Source organism: Triticum dicoccoides, chromosome 5A (assembly GCF_002162155.2).
Source record: "Triticum dicoccoides isolate Atlit2015 ecotype Zavitan chromosome 5A, WEW_v2.0, whole genome shotgun sequence".
Taxonomy (NCBI): Eukaryota; Viridiplantae; Streptophyta; class Magnoliopsida; order Poales; family Poaceae; genus Triticum; species Triticum dicoccoides.
Genome location: NC_041388.1, coordinates 473,821,567 through 473,828,813, shown reverse-complemented (window position 1 = coordinate 473,828,813; position 7,247 = coordinate 473,821,567). Strand labels below are relative to the sequence as shown.

Genomic DNA, 7,247 nt, shown 5'->3' with positions numbered 1-7,247 from the left:
TATCCGTTGCATATGGTAAAGAGAATGTATTTCCCTTTCTTGTCATCATAAGTTTCACTATGGAAACCATTTTGACGAATATCTCTATAGCTTAGTAGGGTACGAGTTAAACTTGGGAAGCAATGAAGCATCCCTGCATTACTCGAGTACCCACAGGGATAGTAAATATGACTCGAGTTGAGCCAACAAATACCTCATCGCGTCTAGCGATTTTAAAATATCTCATTTATCTCAATGAGAGTGGAAACATTGGACTTCCCTGAGTATAGAGTTTGTGGTGCATATGTCCACAAGGCACATATCATTTTTCATTGGATTGACTCCCGTAGAAATCTATATATAGACATGAAGATTCTCAATATGAAAATCACTGTCAGATATATAGACATACAAATGTATTTGTACCAAAGTGCTGATACAATATATTGTGATATACAATATATGACGATGACAACAATACTTGTGTTGTTGTTACAACATCGTAAATGGACATTAATTATACTGACCACTCAGGAGATTGAAAGACTATTCATAGTCTCCAAACATGTCGGTTGAGGCATATTCAACCATCACATTCTCCATGCTAATAGGGTCCCGTCACAGCCGGTGATGTTGGATTGAAGGTTGAAGTAAGATTCAAACCTTCTCCCTTGAGGTTCATTGTATCACAGGAATTGTTGATACAGAATAACCAGATGCTGATATCTGAATCTAATGCCTTATGATTTATAAGACATCATTTTCTGTTAGCGGTGTGATCCTGACCAGAGGTGAAATCAGGATTGCACACATTATCTCATGAGACACAAGAGCGATCATGATGTCCATGGTCCAGATAGGGCAGTGGTGGCCATTGAGGGCGAATGCCTCAAACTCTATAGCCATATGTTACCTCTATGGGTAAACCAGAGATAATTAATTTACAACCAGTAAATTAAAGACCATCATGGTTGATGTTGTAATGAACTTAGCAAAATCAGCGGGTATTTCAAGAAGTTATCTTGAAACCATTAGTGTGAATTTCAAATTGCTAAATATGACACCTTGAAGATAATCTTCAAAATGGAGTAGATCTCGCAGCACTAGAGAGTATAATCTCATGAAATCAGTAGATACTCACTCGTAATGCCTTATGTCATGACTTAGCAAAATGTGTGGGAGAGCACTTTGTAAAGCAATTATAATGTCAAAATGACAAAATATAGGCTTTAACAGTAGTCATTGATAATCTGCAAACGGCAGTAGATCTATATGACTACCTTGTGATCTCAATACATTAATTTGAAGAAATCACCTTGAATTTTGCATTCTTATTTGCAAGAAATTAAAAATCTCAATTGCAAATAGATGTATTAATCTCGACATGTAGCTAACATGGAGATATATACATTCCGGAATACATCACACTCAACAGAAATACACTACTATTGTAATGAATAGTAATGATGTTGCAAACTTGATGTTCAAGTGAAAAACTTGAATTGTATAGACCTCAAATTAAATGAGATGATCTTGTATCAAGTTGCAAGATAATTCAGCAAAGTGAATTAATATTTTGCAAGAGAAAATTAATCTCAATCGCAATGAGATTGTTTTGCGAGAAAAAAAAATTCTCAATCGCAAACCAGTAGCGTAGAGGTACTGAAATTATCTTTGCAAGAGATGAAAAATCTCAATTGCGAATGAACATAATTAATCTCAACACGTGATAAACGTGGAAATATATTACATCAACTTAAGATCTGAAATACCTTGGTACTCAACAGAAAACAGTACAAAAATATATGTACTGATTTTAACAGGAATGAAATCACTGGTAGGAGTGTGTTGGAACACTAATAATCTGCTACTGTGCTCAATCAGAGAAGCAAGTACTCATGGAGTAGCAAATAAAGCAACGCCTGCCGGTTGCCTAAATTTCCACCGCATGCACATGGCCACGCAAGCGAGAAAGTCCAGTCGATCGAAAAGATAAGGAGAGAGAAAGGGAAAGAAATCCCCAGCAAGTCGATCCCCAATCCTCACAAGACTGAAACAGGCAGAGACTCCCACGGCTGGCCGACCGGCCGCATCATTAGAGAGCGAAGATGTTGTTGTCGTCGGGGCCAAAGGCCAGGGCCGCATCAAGCCCTAAGGCCGATGAATCGCACGGGAGGGAGCCGCGCACCGCATCCATCGCCATTGACAGCCAACAATTAAATAACCACACTGGCTGCTGGTGCCTTATTTCCATCGCATGCACGTGTAGCTGCTAGAGGTTTGATTCCCTCGCTCCCTGCCACACACACACGCGGACATGCCACATATTGCTCCCAGCCTGGTGAAGAGATAAGGAGAACGACCGAGGGGAAAATTCCCCAATCGATTGACCCCATCCCCGCCCGAGACAGGAACAGATAGAGAGGACACGGCTGACGGCCACCACAGCGGCGTTCACCGGTGGCGAGAGGTGCTCCCGCTGCCCTCGTCCTCGTCCGAGGAAACTCCAGGGAGCAGGGTGCTCGGCGCAAGGTCATTCGCGAGCCCGAGCGCCGCTGGACTCCATGTGCCAGCGCGGCCGGAGCGGTTGCTCGAAGGCGGGCTCGTCAGGGGCACGCCGAGGGCCAGAAGACGTCGGCGAGCGTCTATGCGCGGCGAAGGCGGAGGAGTTGCGGACGTCGGGGATGGCAAGTCCGGTGGTGCGACGTCGGCGGCGACCATGGTGCTAGTGGAACCTCTCACGCCAGAGCCGAAGGCAGAAGGCGGAGGCTCCGGTCAGCGCGGACACGAAGGCGAGCGTGTCACCGTCATGAACTTGCACTTGATGTGTGGCCGGGATGTGCGCCATCGTCAGCAGCATCGGGAGCGGCGCGCCGCCATCGGCCTCTACAACCGCCGGGGTCGGATGCTGCAGCGGCGCGTCCCCAACTTCTTCATCGTCGATGACGACGGTTCCCTCCTCCTGAGGCGCCGCGACGACCGGATCGGCCACCACAAAGTCGTGGTGATGCAGGGGCATACTACCCAGCCATGCGCCGAGCACCAGAACGGAGGCGGCGCGGAGCCGCCAGCGCCGGGTCGATGTTCTCATCGGCCTCGAGCCTTGGTGCAGCCGGACCGGCGGGAGGCCAGGCCGGCACATCGGGCTGTGGCGGCGCTGGCGCAGGTTGCGGCATGGGTTGGTTCGACGGCCCCGCGCCGTTCCGATGGTGGCAACGAAGAACGCGGAAGCCGCGATGCGTTCCTGCACCGTGGCATTTTCTTTCTCACCTCTGGCTTGTGGATCTTCTTGTTCCGGCGATCGCCGGAATCGATCGACTCGCTCAACGGCGAGCGTGCTATATTAGATGAGATCTGCTATTTATACAAAGGGAAGAGACACCACTAGGAAGGCGTCTGTTCAGGGAGGTGCCTATTCGGCAGGGAACCGACGCGGCAGATGCAACTGCCTGCGGTTAGTGAAAGCAGGGATTATCCCATAATTAACAATCATTAATTAATCCTAACAAAATTTAACCCTCCTTTTTGCGAATAAAATCAATCCTCTTTAATAAAGAAATAATGGAGGTTTGTTGTCTACAATGACATGTACCTATAGATTTTAATTTGGTAGAGTATAGAATCTCATTAAAGACCATGCCATGTTGAAAATATGCGTATTTTTTTGTAATCTCCCATTTCGCAAACTGACACAGAGACCCACTAAACACCATTTGTGCTTTGAAAAAAAATCATTTATCAGTAGCACTATTTGTCTACTACATGCTTCATAAAAGTGTTTTATTTGTTTATAAAATGTATATGATTGCTGCCCTTTGATAACCTGATACAACATGTAAGTAGCATCAACCACTGACATGAAAAGGAAAGTAAAATACTTCTGTTACTTTGAAAATGACCTCAGGCTCAACTCACACATGTCGTTAGTTGAGCTCATTGAGACTGAATTTCCTGACTGACCAATTACATCATCTCCACACTTCTGCTTCTATTCTTTCAACATGGACTGTTTACATGTGGCACACATTGTTGGCGCTTTTCAAATAAGCTAGCATGTGAAAAAGTAGCAGCACCAGTAAAGTAGAAAAGACCATCTAGTTACTGAACTGGTCGTGCATGTACAAAGCACATAAACACTGAATGTTCAACACCACAGACGCCCAAAGCTTTTCTCTTGTTCTGCCTCCAATGCGCCATGATCGATCGCTTTATCAAGATAGATACTGCACCCACGAACTACTGCCACAACCTCATCCATCCATGATACCCAGTGTGGTTTGAAAAAAAAACATTTATCAGTAGATGTAGTTTTGAAAGCAAGCACGTAAGGTAACTATTTCTAACCCCTCCGTATAAGAAAATTGAACGGAGGCTTGTGTCAGGGTAACCGAAGTTTAAAAAAAGGTGTTGTATGTGCTGGATTTCATGATTTAGGTCTTGGAAGACCTGAACAGGCAAGCATGGTATTGCAAGTAAGAAAATGTGAAACATTGCTAATAACGTGTCTCATTTACCAATAAGGGCTTTATTTTATACCAAAGTTTTAAGCAGCTACAGTTTACAATTCAAAAATGAAAATGGAAATACATATGGTTAATGTGGATGCAACAAAAGAGTTTTTTCTTAGAAGAAAAGACTGGACATGGAGAAACTTAGCAAGGTTTATGAACACAATACAAAGGCATGCAACACTCCCAAACTATTTGAATCCAGAACAGAGAATTGTACAGAAGGTATAACGATCCCCAGGATCTACAAAAGCTTATCATACAGACCACTTCATCTGAGTTGAAACATTATCAATCAAGCTTCATAAGATCTTTTCAACAACTCATGAAAAAAAGCGAAGACGATGAAACATGTGTTCTGTATAGTGTATACACATGTCTTTAAAAAGAGTTCCCTAAACCTTGTTTCACCGAAACAGAGAAGAGGCATGCCTAAAGCATATTCATGATAATGTAAAAAAAATCAGTTAGTAAGCTCGACAAAACAAATGGCAGTCTGTAACACCATTACATAGGGCAAAGGGACATTAGTTTGCCAGCATTGTTCAGTGATGCAGGGATAAGGGGAACATGACAATAATATACGTACATTCATAGCCAAAGGTAGACCACCCAAACAAGGGGAACATGACAAAGACATAAGATCAGTAGATTTTGCTAACTCTAGCACTAAACTAAATCACGAAGATCAGTAGGTCACTGCAAAAAAAGAATAAAGAATGCATGGATATACCTGTAGATATAAGGCAGACCTGTAGGTAGAACGACCGTCTTTCATAAGTCAGGAACAATGTTATGTATCTTAATTTTGCAATATGTTCCTGTGTAGGAAAGCTATAAAGAGAACCTGAATGCCTTGCGATACCTGGGAGAAAACAATATGGAAGCAGCATATTATAATATATATATGAGTACCAGCAAAAAATGGTATGTTGGTGGAACTATAGATCTTTTGTTGGTTTAAATAGATGCTGATTAAAAGCGCTAAACCCCATTTTCTTTATCATGGGCAGAAGTTAGAAACATAGGTTCAATGTATGGGAATGAATAACCTGACAAAAACATCTTTACCACGATAGTCTATAGAACACAGATTCATTATCTTATATAGTGAGCCTACAATGGATTTATGAGTGTCAGCACCAAGCTTTAGGCAAAGCATGTGAGCTTCAGAAGAGTTAACCAAGTAAAGCAGAAACTTCATATAATAATTTACAGAGAAGAGAATTATAATAAGCATGTTAAACTTTTGACACTATGGTTGTCATATAGCATGGGGGTATCCTATAGAAACACAAAGAAGCTATTAAATGGCAAAGAAGATCACCAAGTACAGAAGGAACGATCAAAGCACCTTGTGTTCCACGCATGATTTTGAGGAATTCCTTCAAAAACAAAATCCAGGCGATTCATCAGTTTACATGTAGGAAAAGATTACTGGGAGGCAAGTAGAATTACCTTCTTTTCAACATATAGTGTGTAGATCTGGTTCGTTGGTGTAGTGTCCCGCAAGTATGATCGAAATGGTAGGTAGAACAAAGGTGTATGATCCACCAATCACCGCAGGCAATCGGGTACCAAAGAAACTCTGTAGAAGGGTGTTGATTCCAGTCAAAAACATCATTATCTGCATAACAACTGCCTTGTCGTCCTAACAAATTTAGAACACCATTAGTCACCAATCGATAGATTCAGTGCAAAGCAACAGAACACAGTAAACTTCTGATCTTACACTGTTTCCTCCCATCTGCGGAGCGAGTGCAGAACGTGATGTATAATCCAGCGCCAGATAGTGATGCCTCCGTCAATCAAATTCCTAGGAATTTTCTCCAGAAATAGACCGAGTTAATCACTCTGTTATACAAAAAGACCTAAAACACTATTGCCGAGCATCCACACTCGAACTAAAAACATCAATTCGTAGCTAATCCCGAAATACAAATAGTAATCCAACGAAACCAAGACACCGCATTCACCAAATATGGAGATCTGAAGATCGGAAGGAAGGCGGATGGCTAAACGCACACAACACACACACACACACACACACGCACGCACGCACGCATCAAGCAGGGCAGGAGGACCAGGGAGAGCAGGGACTCGGAGGAAATTACCTTGCCTGGACGGGATTCCTGACCGCAACGGTGGAGCTGATTCGCGGCGGCGACGGATGTGACTCGAGGCGGCAGCCAGGGTGACTCCAAGCGGCGGCTAGCGAATCCAGCCGGCGGCGGCGGCGAGGCCATGCGGGCGCCCTAGATCCAATCTGTCGCCCTGGTCTTGTCAATCGAGCGAATAGGGTTAGGAGTGGACTGAGCTCCACCGCTACGTAGTGTCGACGGCGTCCCTAACGGCGCATCAAAGGCGGCGGCGTTGGAGAGGAGGGAGCGGAGAGGAGATGAGGTGGAGGGGCGCGGGCTTGAGGGCAGCGACGTGGGAGAGGAGGGAGCAGGGAGGAGACGATGAGGAGAGTTGGCGGAACCCTCACGTTTCGGAGGATGGGCGCGGTGCGCGGGCGGATGGGATTGGTGAATCCCGACAGGAACGAGACGCGCACGCAGCCAGTGCCACCGACGAACGGGACCAGGAGCAGCGCCGGCCCACCCGTCATCGCTATAGAACATACGTGGGTGCATACGCATCGGTCTATCCTGCGCAACTGGTCCCCGTACCGCATGACGCGGGCAGCGCGCGAGGAGCGGGCCCCGGGCGCGTTTGACCCGGGAATGCGACGCGACGGAGGAGGCAAGGCGCACATGA

General features: G+C 45.0%; 1 long non-coding RNA gene across 2 annotated transcripts; it reads right to left on the bottom strand.

The window, feature by feature from the left end:
- Positions 1 to 3,839: 3,839 nt before the first annotated feature.
- LOC119302318 lies at positions 3,840 to 6,984 on the bottom strand. 2 transcript variants are annotated; one of them, XR_005147459.1, is made up of 5 exons: positions 6,602 to 6,984; positions 6,220 to 6,303; positions 5,946 to 6,138; positions 5,815 to 5,872; positions 3,840 to 5,352 (listed from the first exon to the last, which is right to left on the bottom strand). It is a non-coding gene; the product is annotated as an uncharacterized LOC119302318 (long non-coding RNA). The 2 variants fall into 2 exon arrangements; XR_005147460.1 differs by having other exon boundaries at positions 5,842 to 5,872; positions 6,602 to 6,983.
- Positions 6,985 to 7,247: the final 263 nt, after the last annotated feature.